Source organism: Saimiri boliviensis, chromosome 11 (genome assembly GCF_048565385.1).
Source record: "Saimiri boliviensis isolate mSaiBol1 chromosome 11, mSaiBol1.pri, whole genome shotgun sequence".
NCBI classification, from domain to species: Eukaryota; Metazoa; Chordata; class Mammalia; order Primates; family Cebidae; genus Saimiri; species Saimiri boliviensis.
Genome location: NC_133459.1, coordinates 86,307,247 through 86,328,651, shown reverse-complemented (window position 1 = coordinate 86,328,651; position 21,405 = coordinate 86,307,247). Strand labels below are relative to the sequence as shown.

At 36.6% G+C, this 21,405-nt stretch overlaps 1 protein-coding gene across 5 annotated transcripts in view; it reads right to left on the bottom strand.

Moving 5' to 3' along the window:
* Positions 1-21,405, bottom strand: part of PKN2 (protein kinase N2) — a 161,308-nt gene that overhangs the window by 127,545 nt on the left and 12,358 nt on the right. The window contains exon 1 of one of the 5 annotated variants that reach the window (XM_074381145.1): positions 9,543-9,670. The exons of the other annotated variants lie outside the window; for them this stretch is intronic. The gene's annotated coding sequence lies outside the window, so the exon portion shown is untranslated. Of the gene's footprint in view, positions 1-9,542; positions 9,671-21,405 lie in introns of those variants that run through there. 5 annotated transcript variants of the gene reach the window in all.

Below are 21,405 nucleotides of genomic sequence, written 5' to 3'. Positions count from 1 at the left end.
GCAGAACTAACATTTACTCAGTCAGGGAAAAAAGATATAAATTATTCTCAGCCTTTTGGTACATGTTTGAAATATTTCCAAATTAAAAAAAAAAAAAGTGTATTAGAGGAGACTTCTACTTCTGACCAAGGTTAAGGAGCCATGGGCAGATTTACCCTACCAGCTGAAACAAAACCAAAAACAGACAAGATATATGAAACAACAGTTCCCAAAACATCTGACAAAACATAAAGACAGTGAGACTAGAAATGAGGTGCTCTTTTACCAAAAGAGAACTAAATTAGAAAGCAATAAAAGAAATATATCTGAACAAATGTCCACGAATTGAAAACTGATGTACTGCTCACTAACGTATGGATCAAAGGGAAATCAGCCCATATTCTGAACTGAATGAAAATGACAACACAACATATCAAAAATTGCACAATGATGCTAAAAAAAAAGGGAAAATTATGATTGTCAACAGATATAAAAAATAATTACATAAAATCCAACATTCTTTCCTCATAAAAACATTAAGCAGGAAAAGAAGCAAACATCCCCAATGTAATTAAAGGACAAATACAAAACTCATACAACTAATCTTACATTAATAATGTAAGACTGCTCTCAGCAAACTGACACAAGAACAGAAAAACACTGCATGTTCTCACTCCTAGGCGGGTGTTGAACGATGAGAACACATGGACACGGGGAGGGGAGCATCACACACTGGGGTCTGTGATGGGGGAAACAGGGGAGGGACAGTAGAGGGTGGGGAGTTGGGGAGGGATAACATGGGGAGAAATGCCAGATATAGGTGATGGGGAGGAAAGCAGCAAACCACAATGCCACGTGTGTACCTATGCAACAATCTTACATGTTCTTCACATGTACCCCAAAACCTAAAATGCAATTTAAAAAAATTAAAATAAGACTGCATGCTTTTTCCCTACTACTAGGAACAAATAAGGATGGCCACTCTCATCACTTCTATTCCACATTGTACTGGAGGTCCTAGCCAGTGCAACCAAGTAAGAAAAAGAAATAAAAGGCGCTCCAGATTACAAAAAAGTAAAACTCTTTATGCAAAGACAACATTATTGTTACATAAAAACACTATGGAAACTACAAAAAAGCTATCAGAATAAATGAATTCAGCAAAGTTGCAAGACGCAAAATCTATATGCAGAAATCAATTGTACTTCTATATGCTAGGAATGATCAGAAAAATAAATTTTTAAAATACCATTTAAAATCGCATTAAAACCAGATAGTACTTACAGACATATCTAACAAAAGATGTAAAAGACCCATACACTGAATACTATAAAACACTGCTGAAAAAAAATCAGAGATCTAAAGAAATGGAAAGACATACTTTGTATATCATAGAACAGACAACTTAGTATCATTAAGAAGTCAATTCTCCTCAAGTTAATCTAAGATTCAATGCAATCCCATTCAAAAATCCCTATAAACTTTTTCTAGAAATTGGCAAGCCGGTTTTAAAAATCATATGGAAATAGAAATAACCTAGAGAGTCAAAACAAATTTGAAGGAGAGTAAAGTTGAAAGACTAATCCTCCTAGATTTCAATACTTACAAAAAAGCACCAATAATTTTTTTTTGCTAGCATGGGACTGGCAACAACTAATAATAATAAATACAGCAATGGAAAAGGAGAGAGCAGAAGGAGTCCCACACATACGTGAACAACTGATTTTTTTTTTTTTTTTTTTTTTTGAGATGGAGTCGTGCTCTGTCATCCAGGCTGCAGGGAGTGTAGTAGCACTATCTCAGCTCACGGCAACCTCTGCTTCCCAGGTTCAAGCGAGTCCCGTCTCAGCCTCCCGAGTAGCTGGGACTACAGGTACCTACCACCATACATGGCTAATTTTTGTATTTTTAGTAGAGACAGGGTTTCACCATATTGGTCAGGCTGGTCTCGAACTCGTGACCTCACGCGATCTGCCCACCTCGGTCTCCCGAAGTGCTGGGATTAAAGGTGTGAGCCACCCCACCCAGCCATAACTGATTTTTGACAAAGATGCAAAGGCAATTGAGTGGAGAAAGACTACATTTTAAAAATAAATGGTGCTGAAACAAATATATGCCCATATGAAAAATATGAACTTCGATCCACACCTAGCATCATAAGCAAAAATTACCCCACAATGGATTATAAAACTAAATGTAAAACCTAAAACTAACATTTCTAGAAGAAAACAGAATAGTTGTATCTTGGATACCAAACTGAAAACACAGTATGTAAAAGAAAAAAGTTTTGATAAACTGGATCCATCAGAATTAAGAACTTCTGCTCCTGGAAAGATACTGTTTTAAAAAAAAAAAAAGATAAGCTACAGAATTGAAAATATTTGCAACTCACAGATCTCATAAAGGTATTAAATTCAGAATATATAAAGACTTTCAACATTCAATAAGAACTCAATTTTTAAAAACAGACAAAAGATTTGAATAGATACTTCAAAGATATAGTTAGCAGATAAGATCATGAAAAGATGGTTCAACATCATTAAATGCAAATATGCAAATTAAAACCAGTGTGACATCACTATAATGCTATTAGAATAGCTAAAATTAAAAATATTATCTGTACCAAGTACTTGTGAGAATATAAAGCAACAGCAACTCTTCTTTTCCTTTTTTTTTTTGAGACAGGGTCTTGCTGTCGCCTGGGCTGGAGTGCGCAGTGGCTCCATCACATCTCACTGCAACCTTGACATCCCAGGCTTAAGTAATTCTCCTGCCTCAGCTTCCCAAGTAGCTGGGACCACATGTGCAAACCACCACACCCAGTTAACAACCAGAACTCTTAAACAGTGCTAGTGGAAAAAAGTAAAATGATAATGATATAGCTACTTTGGAAAATCATTTGGAGGCTTTTAAAATACTTAAACATGTACCTGCTATATGTTTTAGCCATTTTTCTCTTAGGCATTTACCCAAGAATAATAAAAGCATAAGTCCACTAAAACTTCTACACAAATGTTTAAAACATCTTTATTGGTAATATCTCAAAACTGGTAATAACCCAAATATCCATCAACAGGTAGAGATAAATTGTGGTATTACATATCCATTTAATGAAACAGTACTCAACAAAAATTACTGAACTACTGATAGATATTACAGCATATGAAATCTCAAAATCACTATTTGAGTCAAAGATGCCATGTCCCCCTCCCCAAAGTACACACTGAATAATTCTTTTTACATAAAAACTCCATAAAAGGGCCGGGCGCGGTGGCTCAAGCCTGTAATCCCAGCACTTTCGGAGGCCGAGGCGGGTGGATCACGAGGTCGAGAGATCGAGACCATTCTGGTCAACATGGTGAAACCCCGTCTCTACTAAAAATACAAAAAACTAGCTGGGCGTGGTGGCGCGTGCCTGTAATCCCAGCTACTTAGGAGGCTGAGGCAGGAGAATTGCCTGAGCCCAGGAGGCGGAGGTTGCAGTGAGCCGAGATCGCGCCATTGCACTCCAGCCTGGGCAACAAGAGCGAAACTCCGTCTCAAAAAAACAAAAAAAAACAAAAAAACTCCATAAAAGGAAAATTCATCTATGGCAACAGAAAGAGGGGACTGGGTAAAAGGAAATAATGACAGCAAGAGATTAGAAAGAGACAAATTTTTGGGGTGGTAAATATGTTCATTATATTGTTTTGCATGGACAGTTTCACAGCTGTTATCAGTATGTCAATTCTACCAAATTGCATATTTCAAACGTGTGACTTTTATTGTATGTCAATTGTATCTCTTTAAATAAAGATGCTGGGGAAAAAAAAAGCCCTTTTAAGTCTCTCATTCCTGTTCTGTACATAGGATTATTATTTTCTCTTTTCTAATATCAAGGATGTTCATCAAAAATTATCTTCTACTAGAGTTAAGATATCTTGGTTCTAGACTCAATTCCTCTATTTGATGATAGTAAGTCACTTAAACCTCTCTGGATCTCATTTTTCTAACCTGTAAAATGAGATTAAGCTAAATGGATACATGCCCATCTCAGTATTTCACAGAACTACAGACTAAGTAGCCTTTGCTTTTTACCACATTATGTTGTTCCCAGAACACTATAGTAAAATGTCATTCTATAAGCCAAGTCACATTCTGTAATGGGAGGAACACACTTGTTATAAAATGTATCAATAAACCCCCACAATTATTTAAAATATTAAAATACAAAATACACACAGAAAAGATCATTAACCTGGATTTAGACAGATCTAGTTTCAAATGCCAGTTGGGCTAACTTGCTACTTTTATTTTTTATTTTTTTGAGACAGAGTCTCCCTCTGTAGCCCAAGCTGGAGTGCAGTGACACAATCTCGGATCACTGCAACCTCCACCTCCCAGGTTCAAGTGCTTCTCCTGCCTCAGTCTCCCTAGTAGCTGGGATTAGAGATGCATGTCACCAAGCTCAGCTAATTTTTGCATTTCTAGTAGAGATGGGGTTTCACCATGTTGGCCAGGCTGGTCTCGAACTCCTCAACTCGTGATCCACCATGCCTGGCTGGACTAATTTGCCATGTATCTTTCTATGCTTTATTTTAAAAATATATAAATAACAAAAATAAACAATCACCATGACAGTGACCAGAAGAAACCATAAAAGGACAAAGAAGGGGGACAAAAACTCTGGTTCTGAGACGTTATCTCATTCCCAGAAAAGACATGAATATTCTTCCCCTTGCTTTTAATTCCCCAACCCCTTCATTAAAAATGCCCCATAAGCATGACTTCCTGGCTCTCATGGGGGATATCCCGTATCTGTGATTTCTTGGCTGTCATGGGAGATGCCCTGTCTCTCATGGACTGAGAAGCTGATTTATGAACCAGACTCCCAATTATCAATTCTATGGGCATCAAATAAAGCCTGGACTGGTAGACGTACAAAAACAAAAAACAAAAAACAAAAAACTCTTAGAATATAAAATAAAACCCGTACATGTCTGATATGTAAGTTATTTAATAAATAGTAGTTAATGTCTATTAGTAAGATTGTGCTTTACATCATACAACTATCGGCAGGCTTTAGACTTCATTGTAATTATTAAAATAATTACCAGAGAATTAACATAAAACACAACCATTACCACCAGTTTAAAAGGATTTCTCACTATGCATTAAAAAAAAATTTGGTTGCTCAGCATGTACGAAAGTTAGGCAAGGATATTTATTTAGTGCCCATGAAGTATCATTTACATAAATAACTGCTGCATTTTATTTGAACCTAAATAATAAACCAAAAAAGCAGAAAAGGGACAGGGAGTGCTGGAAGATAGGGTGAGAAGTACTGCTATTTTTATATAAGATCATCAGGGAAATGCTATCTCATGAGGAGACACTTTAACAGAGACTTTAGTACATTTTAATTCATTTTAAAAAAAAGTTTACACAAAATATCACTGCATCATTAGGCAAAGACTTCCCTGTCCACAACAATAAAGAAATTTACCTCTTTAAGCAAGGAACAGAACATAAAATATTTTGAACACAATGTTGCAACTTAAATCTAATTCTTTCAAAGATGAAACTATCACACAGGAAAAAATAGTTTTCAACTGAAACTAGAATATCTCGTGAAAACTGTACAGTTGAAAGTTTTCATTTACATTTTTCTATAGCTCCTTGACTTAAAATGATCTTTCATCATACTAGAAAGAAAACCCATAACTGACTAAAAAGCTTTTTAAGTGGTGAAATCTGCATTATTCCAAGTAAAAAAGTAAATATGGGATAAAATAAAGCAATTTTTTGTTTACATTCTTTACATCTTTTTTACTGTTGATCTCAAAGAATAAAAATAACACCATTTCTTCCTTCTCAAGCTGTTGACCAAAGTTTAGAACTAGCAAATATACTAAAGCCAACTTTAGTAACTAAATAATTTGCCTGCCAAAGTAGGAAAAAATAACAAGAACATAATTTGGAGCAGTCTTCTGAATGAAAAATAGAAAATTTTCTTTAATTTTTCTGCTTGCATGCATTGGTTCCTATTATCCTACCTTCCTTGAACATCTTTTCCTCTTAGAAATTCCAACGATCCAATTTTAAGCTTATCTTAAAATGACCACTGCCAAGCCAGGCGCAGTTGCTCATGCCTGTAATCCTAGCACTTTGGGAGGCCAAAGCAGGTGAATCGTCTGGGCTCAGGAGTTCGAGATCACCTTGGGCAACATGGTAAAACTCTGTATCTACTAAAATACAAAAAATTAGCTGGGCATGGTGGCGCACGTCTGCAGTTCCAGCTACTCAGAAGGCTGAGGCAGGAGAATCACTTTGGCCTGAGAGGTGGAGGTTGCAGTGAGCCAAGATCGTGCCACTGCATTCCAGCTTGGACTAAGGAGTGAGACTCCATTGCAAAAAACAAAATGAAACAAATGACCACTCCCTTCCCTAAAGTCCTACAATTGTACAATTCACTTAGAAACTGCGTGTGACTTTGAGCCATCTCTTCTATTGCTATCCTGAAATGTAATTTAAATTTTGACTTTTCACAACTGTCCCAGCAACTGAATTTAGATTCTAGAGCACCACTGTCCAGTTCAGATTAACCACATGTGGATGTACACATTTAAATTTAATTAAAATGTAAGTTCCTCAGGCATACTAAGCCATAATTTAGGTGTAGCCAGCCACTCGTTGCTAGTGGTTACCATACTGGACAGTTACCAAATGGATCTGTAACATTTCTAACACTGCAGGAAGTATTACTGAATAATTGTAAAACATAGTGGCCAGTTCCAAAGTTTGTGTATACCATATAGTTTTTTTTTTTTTTTTGAGACGGAGTTTCGCTCTTGTTACCCAGGCTGGAGTGCAATGGCGCGATCTCGGCTCACTGCAACCTCCGCCTCCTGGGCTCAGGCAATTCTCCTGCCTCAGCCTCCTGAGTAGCTGGGATTACAGGCACGCGCCACCACGCCCAGCTAGGTTTTTGTATTTTTAGCAGAGATGGGGTTTCACCATGTTGACCAGGATGGTCTCGATCTCTCGACCTTGTGATCCACCCGCCTTGGCCTCCCAAAGTGCTGGGATTACAGGCTTGAGCCACCGCGCCCAGCCACCATATAGTTCTTAACACAATACATGAATATGGTAGGCACCTACATATTTGATTTAATAAAGACAAATTACTGTAGTGGTAGAGATAGCCCTACAAACACATTCTGTTTAGTCAGAAGTCTTTTATAAAACTGAGCCAATATTTTAGCTTTGGGAAGACTATCTCCCAATAAAAGGCGATAACATGGCAACAAATTACCACAGCTAAGAAGTGGTTGGCACTTGCTTTTTTAAATGTACTTTCCAGTTTCCAAACTCACTGTCATTCCCACAATTAGGTATATCACTTGTATTTACCTGCTTCACTAATTGATGTTACTTACTTAGATTCCCTGAGGGCAAGTTAGTTGTGACCTCGGCTTAATACTACATAGACACTTAAATGTTCTGCTAAGTAACATAATGATTAATTCAGATAAGATTTATGAATCCACAAGTAGTATACTTAAAATAGCATGGCTCTGTTTTGATATATAATGCCTTTTACTAATGCAAGCCGTTAACTACTTTTTTTTTATACAAATGGCAGGTTCTGAATAAAAAACTACCATGTGGGCCAGACATGGTGGCACAAACCTATAATCTTAGCACTTGTCGGAAATCACTTGAGTTCCAGAGTTCAAGACCAGCCTTTGCTACATGGTGAAACCCCATTTCTACTAAAAAATACAAAAACTGGCTGGGCACAGTGGCTCACCCCTGTAATCCTAGCACTTTGGGAGGCCGAGGTGGGCGGATCACTTGAGGTCAGGAGTTGGAGACCAGCCTGGCAAATAATGGTGAAACTCCATCTCTACCAAAAATACCAAAATTAGCCAGGTTTGGTGGCACATGCCTGTAGTCCCAGCTATTTGGGAGGCTGAAACAGGAGAACCACTTGAACCCGGGAGGCAGAGGTTGCAGTAAGCTGAGATTGTGCCACTGCACTCCAACCCAGGTGACAGAGCAAGACTCATCTCAAAAGAACAAAAACAAAAACAAAAATTAGTTGGGTGTGGTGGTGAGCACCTGTAGTTCCCGCTACTTGGAAGGCTAAGGTGGGAGGATAGCTTAGCCCAGGTGATCGAGGCAAAAAAAAAAAATGCATTTAGTGTCTAGTAGTCTGGATAAGAATTTATGGCCTTTCAGGGTAACTCTCTCAAAAACGTCTTAATAACGTAACTTTTGAAATTAATAATAATAAGTTTCACTGGGGACTACTGAAACGAAGAGAATTAGTCTATTTTAACTTCATGACACTTGCAACAATTCACTTGGTCATATTTGATTATAATACCAGGTAGATAATAGGCATTCACATTGACTAAATTAATTAGTCATGAGTCCCTTAAGTAGAACATGAGATATATTTTGAGAAAATGCATCATTAGGCAATTTCATAGTTGTATAAACGTCATCAAGTGTACTTACACAAATCTAGATGCCATAGCCTACCATACACATCTAGGCTATATAGTACAGTCTAACTCTCCTAGGCTACAAACCAGTACAACATGTTACTGTAGGAAACTGTTATGTATATCTAAACATTTCTAAATACAGAAAAAGTATAGTAAAACTACAGTATTGTAATGTTATGGGACCAATGTCAAATGTGCTCTACTGTTGACTGAAGAGTTGTTATGTGAGGCATGACTGATTACATTCTTGCCTAGATATGGGGGAAAAAAATTGCTGCAAGTATCAGATAAAAACAAAATGTTAATATTCAAGTAGTGAACTATGAAAATCTGGTTTGGTAACTTTCATGAACTCAACCTTTGTTATTTATTTCTGCTATTTGTATAGTAAAAAGTCTATAACGAGGGAATAATTTTCCTTTGAGTATCTACATGCACTACATTTTGAAAATCAGTGAACTCAAAAATTATCAGCTTTAGCCATTTCTCATTAGTACACCAGCTGATCAATTGTAACTGTATTAGGCCAAGTTAGTAACAAAAAAACAAAAGTTTCTGTTTTGTAAAGAATATTAACTGGTATCTTTTCTTAACTCCTATAATTAAGCTGAAAAGGATACCTACTGCACAGGTGTTTATTATCAATATCACTTTCTCTTTCCAAAGGGTCAGCATACAGGAAAAACAACAGTCTAGCTTTTTATTCCTTAATATTTTTTATGACTGAAAATTGTTTTCAAGTTAGTAACAGTCAAAAGCATAGATACAGTGAAATTCATAGATAAAAATGAAATTAGATAAATTTCTTCCTACTTACTCTTAAAAAATACATAAATGATATTCTTTGAAATAAGAGATTTTATTCTTTTGGCTTAAATCTGTCAAGAAACATACTCAAGGAATTAATGTTTTTAAAACTGCTTTAAAATGCTAGATTTAAAGAAGTTCTCAAGCTTGAGTGATTATTCAGCAAATTATAATAATTGTTATAGCCAACAATTTAAAAAACTTGAAGCATTTAAAAAATATCTTACAATATCTTCTGAAAAGTAATTTTATTTTACTTACTTTTTTTCTTTGATGGAGTCTTGCTCTGTTGCCTGTTGCCCAGGTTGGAGTGTAGTAGCATAATCTTGGCTCACTGCAACCTCTGCCTCCTGGGTTCAAGCAATTCTCCTGCCTCAGCTTCCCAAGTAGCTGGGATCACAAGCACATGCCACCATGTCTGGCTAATTTTTGTATTTTTCGTAGAGACAGGGTTTTGCTATGTTGGCCCAGCTGGTCTTAAATTCCTGACCCCAGGTGATCTCCCCATATCTGCCCCACAAAGTGCTGGGATTACAGGTGAGAGCCATGAAAATCATTTTAATTGGTAAACTAGTATTAATTAAAACAGACAATCCTTAGTAATAAAGAAAACTAGACACACACACATGTACCATACACACACATATACCACACACACACCCTGCCCCTCTAATTCCGGAAAGATGGCATTGGAGGCTGTCAGCAAAACAATACTTCGTTTAATCTCAGTAACAGTAAAAAGCTCAAGAGTATAAAATTTCTAGGATAAGATGTATTAAGATTAACATAAAAAACCTAGACAAATTACTACTAATCATCATTTGCTATTTTTCTACACCTGAGATCAATTATGCTTCACCTCCTAAAAAAACTAATTTAATATATATACTCTTAACTAAGGGAATTATATAAAATATTACTCCAAACTCTTATGTTTTTCTGAATATGTGAATGACAGTTTATAACTTTTTAATATATTTAACTTCTAAGACTTTATCATTTACTTCACTTGAAAATGAGTTTTATTTAAAACTCATTCAGTATAAAGCATAAAGTATTTTAACACTTTCTATTCAGGGTATAAACAAAACCTCTGGACTCACAGCAAAAAAACGCATTCTTTAAACAGAATTAATTTCTAAGGGACTTTTCTGTCTTCTCTAAATTCAAGGTATTAAAATACACCTCTGTATTCCTTATCAACAGAACTTTCTAAGATGATCAAAATGTTCTTTATCAATGCTGTCTGATATGGCAACCACTGGCTGTATGTGGCTACTGAGCACTTAAAATGTGAACAGTGAACAAAGAACTGACTTTTCCACTTAATTTAATCAACGTAGAAATTAACAGCTATGCAAAGCAAGTGGCTATTATTATCAAATGATCATGACTAGGTTTGATAACCTCCAACAGTGCTGTATTTATTGAAAGAAACAACACAGGAGGCAACCCGAGTGTCCACTGACAGATGAATGGAAAACAAAATGTGTTATATATACACAATGGATTACTCAGCCTTAAAAAAAAAAGAAAAAAGAAAAAAAGAAAATTCTGACACAAGCTACAAAATATATAAACCTTGAGGATACTGAGCCATGTGAATTAAGCCAGTCACAAAGGGACAAGTACTGTATAATTCCACTTGTGAGGTATCTATTCAAATTCAAAGACATAAACTAGAATGGTAATTGGCAGGAGCTGTGGGAAGCAGAAGAGTTTTAGTTTTACAAGATGATTTCTGTAGACAGATAGTAATGAAAACTGTACAGCACTGTGAAGGTATTTAACACCACTGAAGTGTACACTTAACAATAGTTAAAATGGTAAATTTCATGTCTACCACAACTTAAAATTATATATATTTTAAAAGCATAAAAATTCACATAAGTATTTCTCACATAATAGCTAACTAGAAATCTAAAGTCATCAATAATGAAATAGATGCTTCTCAGAGATGGAAACTCAGATTTATTGAAAAAACAATAAAACAAAAACCAATTACAGTAATCCTGAAATGATTCAAATTATATTATTATACATTACTATACCATATCCAAGAGTTTGGCATTTTACTTTATGGGATCTAGTTGTACAGAGTAAAGTGGAGCTCTTTTAAGAAGTCACAAGGTTCAACAAAATAAAGTCAGAATACTTAATGCTTTGTTGTGTTGTGTTGTGTTGTGTTTTATAGGCACTGACAATAGAGCTGGCCTTGAGCAAGTCTCATGTTGAGCAACTGGAAAAACAAAACTCAAAAAAAGGAACTGTATACAATCATTTTAACTTCCTTCTAACTCTAGTAGAAGGGCTTAATAAAAGTATAGCTCTCAGGCTGTAGAGAAGGAAATACTGGGATAAGGCACAAGACTGCCACCATTATTAAGTAATTAATGCATGCACAAGAAAGCAGGATAAAAATCAACGTAAATAACAAAAGAGATCATCCTTTTTGTCAGAACTCTGTATGTATTTAGTTTCCAACTGCTATAATTGCTAGGAGTGTTATCATACTACAACAAAATATTTTGGGAAAGTTACTAATCAAGTGAAAAGGGATGATAAAACGAATTTACTCTCTTAGGCTTCAAAAAAAATCTTTTTTATTTAAAGTAGTTTATCACTATAAGATCTTAACCCTGACAAACAGCCATAAATTGGAAAAAAGTACAAATAAAGTTTAATATCAGAAGAATATTAAAGGTATATCATTCTTTTCAAAGTCATAAAAATAAGTATTTTTTTAGTGCACTGAACTACATCACACATCTACAACATTTACTTTGCAAGTCTCTATTGTGGGTAACATGTTTGGTCTCTTTTAACTTATATGTAGTTTAACTGGTTTTAATTGAAAACATCACTCAACTTCATTAGTAATAATTCTTTTTTTTTTTTTTCCTGGAGACAGTCTCACTCTGTCACCCAGGCTAGAATGCAGTGGTGCGATCTCAGCTCGCTGTAACCTCTGCCTCCTGGGTTCAAGCAATTCTCCCGCCTCAACCTCCAGAGCAGGTGGGCCTACAGACACACGCTACCACGCCCAGTAATTTTTGTATTTTTAGTAGAGATGGGTTTTCACCAGGTTGGCCAGGATGGTCTTGATCTCCTGGCCTCAAATGATCTACCTGCCTCGGCCTCCCAGAGTGTTGGGATTACAGGCGTGAGCCACTGTGCCCGGTCAACAGAACTTTTAAGATGATCAAAATGTCCAAAGTCAATGGTGTCAAATATGGCGGCCACTGCCCATATGTGGCTACTGAGTACTTAAAACGTAGATAGTGGTAAGAGCTGATGAGACCAGAACTGTGTAGAGAACTAAAATCAGGGATAGCAGACAGAAGGTAAGGGTTCAAGTTAAAGCAGATACCAGCTAAGGAAACATATCTGTATATTGGGTATAATAACACTTTCCATTCCTAACTCAAAGGGTCATTTTAAAAATAAAGTAAAATGGTGAGGCACAGTGGCTCACGCCTGTAATCCCAGCACTTTGGGAGGCCAAGGCGGGTGGATCATCTGAGGCCAGAAGTTAGAGACCAGTCTGGCCAACCTGCTGAAAACCCGTCTGTACTAAAAATACAAAAATTAGCCAGGCGTGGTGACATGCGCCTGTAGTCCCAGCAGCTACTCACGAGGCTGAGGCACTACAATCGCTTGAACCCGGAAGTGGAGGTTACAGTTAGCCAAGATCAAGTCACTGCATTCCAGCCTGGGAGACAGAGAGAGACTCTGTCTCAAAATACACATACACATACATGTATACATACATACATACATACATACAAAATTGAAATAATTATATGGGGAAGTGCTTTATAACTCAAAAATGCTCTACAAATAAACAGTGATATTATTATTAATACTATTCGCATTTTTAAACATAGTTCTCTTTACTTTGTATACAGTACCTTTATAATCAACATCAGTTCTTTCTCTGTAATTAGCACTCGACTATATAAAAATAATATTCCACCACTGCTGCCAATCTCAAAGAAAGCAAAAATAAAGGGCTACCATTTTTAGAGATTTGTTCAAGCAAGCACGTTGTTTTAGAGCTGGTATTTAAAGTTATCCACTGACTATAAAAAAATCCTTATTATAAGATTTATATTACAAGGTTTATTATAAGGATGAACCAAAATTCAGTGCAGAATTTTTGCAGGGTTTCTATGAGGTTCCAACACAATGAAAACATACACCAAAACAAAAATCTATAGTAAAATGAACATTCTCCTGATGCTGGAATGCAGATATAAGGTTTCCATAGCAATGAAATGGAAATTTAATTTTGGTAAGCTATACCAACAAACAATTGGACATTTACTATAATTTGCACAACAAAGCTCAAGCATATGCAATTACAGTGTTGATATTATTTACTTATATTCACAAGTATATTGCCAAAAATCTGTCTAAGAATTGAAATGTGCAGGACCATTCTGGACTCTACAGATATATAATATTAATTCAAATTTACAAAATGTCCAAAGCCTGAGAGAGGATAAAATAAGAATCTGAATTTAAGTTGCTCCATGAAGTTGCTGAATGGTGACATAATAGCTCAATATATATAATGCATAATGCACAAATAACACACCATAGATTCTTAAATAAAAACTCAATCCTAGAAATCTTAAGATTTAAATAAAATAATCATATACAATCTGTGATTTATTTTGTATATAATCTCAATATACTATTATTTTAAATTATGACAATCATGGAAATATTTACACCTAAGATGGTTATCCTCACTGTCCCCTCTATGAAGCAGAAAAGGATAAAAAGCGGGTAGGGGAAGTGAAACTAAGTATGATCGGCCAGGCATGGTGGCTCACGCCTGTAATCCCAACACTTTGGGAGGCCAAGGTGGGCAGATCACCTGAGGTTGGGAGTTTGAGATCAGCCTGACCAACATGGAGAAACCCCAGCTCTACTAAAAATACAAAATTAGCCGGGCATGGTGGCACACACCTGTAATCCCAGCTACTCAGGAGGCTGAGGCAGGAGAATCGCTTGAACCCTGGAGGTGGAAGTTACAGTGAGCCAGGATAGTGCCATTGCACTCCAGCCTATACAACAAGAGCAAAATTCTGTCTCAGAAAAAAAAAAAAAAAAAAAAAAAGTATGATCAGTTCTTGGCATAGTGGCTCACACCTGTAGTCCAGTACTTTGGGAGGCCGAGGTGGGGAGATCATGAGGTCAGAAGATTGAGACCCCTGGATAACATGGTGAAACACCGTCTCTACTAAAAATACAAAAACTTAGCTGGGCATGGTGATACGAACCTGTAGTCCCAGCTACTAAGGAGGCTGAGGCAGGAGATTTGCTTGAACCTGGGAGGCAGAGGCTGTAGTGAGCTGAGATTGTGCCACTGTACACCAGCCTGGGCCACAGAGAAAGACTCTATCTCAAAAAAACAAAAAACAGACAAAACAAAACAAAAAACAGAAACAAACTTGAATTATTTAGTACACTCGTGATTTCAACTAGGCTTTGGAATTACTAGTCAGATTTCCAAAAGGAAATTTGGAAAGTATATATAAGGTTACTGATTAAAAACAAACAAAAAAAATATGCCTGTTAGGATATTACTATCAATTCTTAGCATTTTAAAAAAGTATATATTTTAATATCGATGAAGAAAAGAAGTTAAGAGAGGGAGAAATGGGCTTGGTGCAGTAGTCCATTCCTGTAATCTCAACATTTTGGGAGGCCAAGGAGGGAGGATCACTTGAGCCCAGGATTTCAAGACCAGGCAGGGCAACATAGGGAGACTCTAATTTTTTTTTTAATTAGCTGGGTGTGGTGTCACACGCTGGAGGCTGAGGTGGGAAGACAGCTTGAGCCTGGGAGGTTGAGGCTGTAGTAAGCAGTGCCTGCACCACTGCACTCAGGCTTGGGAAACAGAGTGAGTTCTGTCTTAAAATACATATATAAAATATATTTTATATATATATATATATATATATATATATATATATATATATATATGAAGGGAGATGTTAATGCTTAGGCATTTTACAACCATTAGACCATGAATCAATGCTGTTCATGTTGGTATTTTCACACTAAGAATAATGTTGCATATTTTATATGTATTGGTACAAAAGTTCGGAAACTTTATATCAATATCTTAAAGTTTCCTTTTGTTTGCTGAACACGAATTTGGTTATGTAGTCTGAGAGGAGGAATTTGACTGGAACCATTCTTCCTTAGAGGGAGAGAAGAATTTGAAGATTCCAGGGCACAAAAGGAAGAAAGGGTTGAAGCACAAACATGAACATAAAGAAGAGGGAGCCACAGAATATGGAACTGGGGGTGTTCTATGGGGTGAAGCATTAAGTGTGGATATCCTTGTTGAAACCAGTTATGTGTTTATAAACATGTGTAGAAACAGACACCCAGGAAGCAGGCGGTGCCCTAAGAACTTAAAGCCCCCTGCCCAAGAAACACAGAATTCTTGGGGAGATTTGGAATTCCCATAGGGTACAAAATTGTGGGTTTGAGCCTATCATGTCTAAAGCTTGAAGCTAAGATTTCAGCATGAATTTGTCCTTCAGATCAACTGGCCAGTCATCAAGAATGGTTCTAGCAAAAAAGGAAATACTGGCACTGTTGAGGGAGAAGGCAAGATGTAAAATAAGGAATGCTACACAAAGTGAAAGGCCAGGGTAATAACCTGAGGAGACAAGAGATAGGATGTGGTTAACTGAAGTAGGCATGAGAGATGCAGAAAAGTGACAGAAAAAAATGCCCCCAAATGCCAAAAAGGTATAAGGGTTAAGAGGAATTTGCATTCCCAAGACAGAGAGATCTTGGATATGCATATTGGTTCAGGCCAGTTACATGACCACAGAGAAGTTAAAAAGGAAGTTTAACTTCTGGGCCAGGTGCCTGGCTCATGCCTGTAATCCTAGCACTTAGGGAGGCCAAGGCAGGTGAACTGCCTGAGCTTAGGAGTTCTAGATCAGCCTGGGGAAGATGGAGAAACCCCATCTCTACTAAAAACAGCAAAAATTTGCCAGGCATGCTGGTGAGCACCTGTATGGTGAGGCTGAGACACGAGAGTCACTTGAATCTGGAAGGCAGAGGTTGCATGGAGCTGAGATTGCAACACTGCACACCAGACTAGGCAACAGAGTGAGCCTCCACCTCAAAAAAAAAAAAAAATGAAAGAAAGAAAAGTTTAACTTCTTAGCTCTCTCCCCTGTAGAGAAATAAGAGTCTTACTTCAACCAATGTGTTTTTTGTTTGTTTGTTTGTTTTTTGAGACAGAGTTTTGCCCTTGTCACCCAGGCTGGAGTGCAGTGGCATGATGTCGGCTTGCTGCAACCCCCACCTCCTGAATTCCAGTGATTCTCTTGCCTTAGTCTCCTGAGCAGCTGAGATTACAGGCTTCCACCATCACGCCCAGTTAATTTTTTGTATTTTTAGTAGAGATGGGGTTTCACCATGTTGGGCAGGCTGGTCACGAACTCCTGATTTCAGTTGATCCGTCAGCCTTGGCGGCCTCCCAAAGTGCTGAGATTACAGGCATGAGCCACTGTGCCCAACCTCAACTGAGTTGTTTTAAGGATTAAGTAACATCACTATGTATTCATTATCATTTGTTTGTAATAATAAACATTATTATTATTACTTGCTTCTGTTGTACCTGGTGACAGCTCCTTCTGCTGGTAAAAATTTCCCAGTCTTGAGACTTGGGAATTTAATTATTATATGACTTAAGGTGATAAAAGTATGTCCCTGCCAAGGGAAAAATGATAATGTAGTTCTGCTCCCTCATAAATACCAAAACAAAAGCAGGAAAAGTTTAAGTAACAAATGTAAAATCGGAAGATTTTCAGACACAAGACTGTTAATTATTCAACAAACATTAATCAGCAGCCACTGTCGGAGAGAAGGGAATAATACTTCCTTTGCCCTCTGAAGGTTTGTTGAAGATCACTGAAAAGAGGCAGATAAACAGAAGAAAAGGCATACACATTTATTTGATCATCATTTTACACAACATGAAAGCCTTCAGAATGAAGACCCAAAAATACAGGAGAAACTGTCAATTTTTATGCTTAGTTTCAACAAAGTATGCACAGCTGTGTAGGAGTATGATTAGACAAGAAGGGTATAATCTAATGTTAACAGACTGAGATCTAATGTTAATAGACTGAGTGGAGAAACCATGCAAGACTGGTCTCATTTTTGTGTGTGTCTGTATGCCTCTCTTGAGTATGTACTCTTTCCTTTTGGGTATGGGGAAGGATTCTAAAATGGGGATCTTATGATCTATGATCAAAGTAGGTCAGGCAGTTTTTTTTTTTATGACCAGTGTTACACAAAAAAAGGAAGAAGGAAAAGTTAGAATAATATTCTTAGGTTTTATGACAGACTTTTTAAAAGGGGTTCTGCATTGTGGAATACAGAATGGCAATTCCTCAAAGACACAGAGGCAGAAATACCAATCAACCAGAAATCCCATTACTGGGTGGGTGGGTGGGCGGGTGTGTGTGTGTGTGTCCAAAGGAATATAAATCCTCCTATTATAAAGATACATACCTGTGTATGTTCACTGCAGCACTATTCACAATAGCAAAGACATGAAATCCACCTAAACGCCCATCAATGACAGACTAGATAATGCAGTACACATAAACCATGGAATACCATGCAGCCATAAAAAGGAACAAGACCAGCCAGGGTGGTGGCTCATGCCTGTAATCCCAGCACTTCGGGAGGCTGAGGCAGGCGGATCACCTGAGGTTGGGATTTCAAGACCAGCCTGGCCAACATAGTGAAACTCCGTCTGTACTAAAAATACAAAAATTAGCTGGATGTGGTGACGCACACCTCTACTTCCAGTTACTCAGGAGGCTGAGGCAGGAGAATCACTTGAACACAGGAGGTGGAGGTTGCAGTGAGCTGAGATCGTGCTCCTGCACTCCAGCCTGGGGAACAGAGCAAGACTCTTTCTCAAAAAAATTTTAAAAAAGGAACGAGATCATGTCCTTTGCAAGGACATGGATGGAGCTGGAAGCCATTATTCTTAGCAAACTAAAGCAAGAAGAAAAAACCAAAATACCGCTGTGTTCTCACTTATAAGTAGGAGCCAAATGATGAGAACACATGGACTCACGGGAGGGAACACCACACTGGAGCCTGCTAGAGGGTGAGGATGAGGGAAGAGAGAGCATTAGGAAGAATGGCTTATAGATGCTGGACTTAATACCCAGGTGATGGGATGATCTGTGCAGCAAACCACCATGACACATGTTTACCTGTGTAACAAACCTGTACATCTTGCACATGTACCCCAGAACTTAAAAGTTGGAAATTTTTTTAAAAAGAGAAAAAATTAAAATTAAATAATTCTAGCCTATGCGCAAAAAAGAAAACAAGGTATTTATGTAATTGAAATAATTTGCAAAAAGGCAGTGAATGGACTGCAAAATAAAATATATACATCTGAAGTTAGTGAGCAGAAAGAAAAATAAAGGCAATCTCCCAAAACAGAGAAAATTCAAAGAAATAGGAAATACAAAGTTAACTTTAAAGACAAAGAAAACTGCCCAGGTGATCCAACCTATGTTCATAAAATGTGTAAGAAAGATGTTGTAGGGATGCAGAAGAGGGGTCAGGGGAGAAAAAGAGAGAAACAGGAAAGAGAAAGGAAGGAAAGAATAGAAATATAAACCTTGTCAATGTAAAGACAATACAATAAACAAAATTAGTGCAAGGGAAGTGAGAAGTGGAAGTATACTTAAACTCTCATTTTTGTGCAGAGTTAATAGATGCTGTGGATCTACAAATCAGTCCTAAAGGAAACTACCAGAAAAAAACTAAAAATAATAATATAACTAACACATTTAGGAAATCGAGAAGGAAAAATAGAAGCTGGTTAAATGTCTTTAGTAAATTCATTTTTGTGCAGAGTTAATAGATGCTGTGGATCTACAAATCAGTCCTAAAGGAAACTACCAGAAAAAAATAAAAATAATAATATAACTAACACATTTAGGAAATCAAGAAGGAAAAACAGAAGCTGGTTAAATGTCTTTCGTAAATCACTTACAAATCACCACGTTAATGTATATGGCCTAAAGTTGATAAAGCAAAAATTTTAAATTATAATGTAAATTCCAGAAATAATAAAGGGCAATGTAACTACTTCTAGGGAGTAGGACTAAGTGAAGAGAAAGTAGTAAGGAAGAGGTCTTTACTTCTAATTTTATACATTTCAGCATCTTCTAATTTATCTTTGCATATGTACACAAGCATTATTTTCAAAATGTTTTTCAAAAGTCAAGTAATTTAAGAGTCCATGAATACTGTCTTTGATTCCAGAAATGCCTCTAAAAAATTATATAATGAAGCACTTGGTGAAGTCTAGGTCCTTCCAGAATTGACTAACATTAAGTGCTAACATTATTGTGCCAGCTTTTATCAAAGATTGCTTTGAAAAACAACCATAAAGAATATTTTCTTGTTTACTGTAAAACTGTTGTTGAGAGTATTGTTTATGCATGAGTCATCATTCACTATATAGTGGTCCTTGGGTGAATCTTTTTTAATGTCAGTGCTAAATAAAGCTTGCTTCTGCTGGGGAAGGGGAAAAAAAGGGGAGGGGGGCCCTGGTTTCTATGACCCACCTTAAAAAAGATAGATTCTAGTTTTTATGGCTAGCCTTGGAGGAAAAATAAAGCTGAGAGACCAGAGGACAAAAAAGGTTAAAATATAAAACAACTCTTTTGTTTCTGCGACTACTTCTTTAAGACCATCACTGTAGAGTACTGTTTTCTGAGTCTCATCACTGCTATGCACAAACTAATTTGTTCAGGATTAAAGGGGTAAAACATGAAGATATAGTCCTTTACTCCAAAGATTTTAAGCATTAAGCCTAGAAGAGAAAATAAGGTAGAATACAAACAACTACAGTACAATGCAATATATAATAAATATCATGAAAGAAAATATTCTATTGAAGGAGACGCTGCACATGAGTAGAGGAAAATTAGGAAAGAAATAAATAAGCAAAATTTAGATTGGGCCCTAAAGAAGCATTATAGCTGATAGAATATAGTAAAAATTCAGGTGAAGAAAAATCACTAATCATAGTATATCTGAAAAAATAAGCTGCTTACATGAGTAACAGTCAAGAATGAAAAGTATTTTGTGGCTACAACAATGACAGCTTAGACTGCCTAGCTAAGGAATTACAACTATATCCCACAGGCATTAAGTAGTCACTGAATGCTAGGGACAAATTCTGAATCTAGCAGTTAGACATAGTTCTAAATAAAAGCAGAACAAGACAAAAGAGGTAGAGGTGAAATACCAAGATATTATAATCATCTAAATAATGAAGGCCCACACTTAGACAATGGCAAAGTAATGAATGAATTTAAAAGTAGAAGAAACAACCGAAGAGACTGAAGCAATAGTCAAATAAAAGTGACCAACAGATTTCTAGCACAGGCAGCCAGGGGAAGGATAGCTTTTGGAAACTTAGAGAAGTCAGGTCTGGCATATTAGCCATACAATTTTAAAATCTGTTCGTTTATTTATTCAAGCATTTATTAACCATAAGCTATATGCCAGTTGCTAGGGACATAAAGATGAGCAAGACCTAGTTCCTGTCCTGAAAGTAGTAGGGATATATGTAACAATTAATTACCATATTAAGTGATATATTCAATAACAGGAGCTGCAAAATCAGAGACTAACTTGCAAATCTATCAAAATGGTGCATGACCAACTCACTAAATTTATTAATCAAAACTATATCAAGTAAAATTTTGCTTTATTAAATAGATATATATTCATATATTCAATGAATATGATTCTTATCTAAATTTTATAGATTGTCCAATTTATCAAATGCTGTTCTGACAGACAAGCAATATTATTATTCTTAAAACGAGAATCAGCATATGCAAAGATAGGGAGTGTGGTTCAAACAAATGTAAATAGTTTAATATTTCAGAGTGTAAGATAAATAGGGAGAAAACTTGGAAAGAACTGATTGGGGCTGGATGCTGAAAAGTATAAATATATTTTATTCTATAATCAATGGAAAGTTACTGAAACAGTTAAGCAGGAGAATCCCTAGAATTCTCAACTTAGA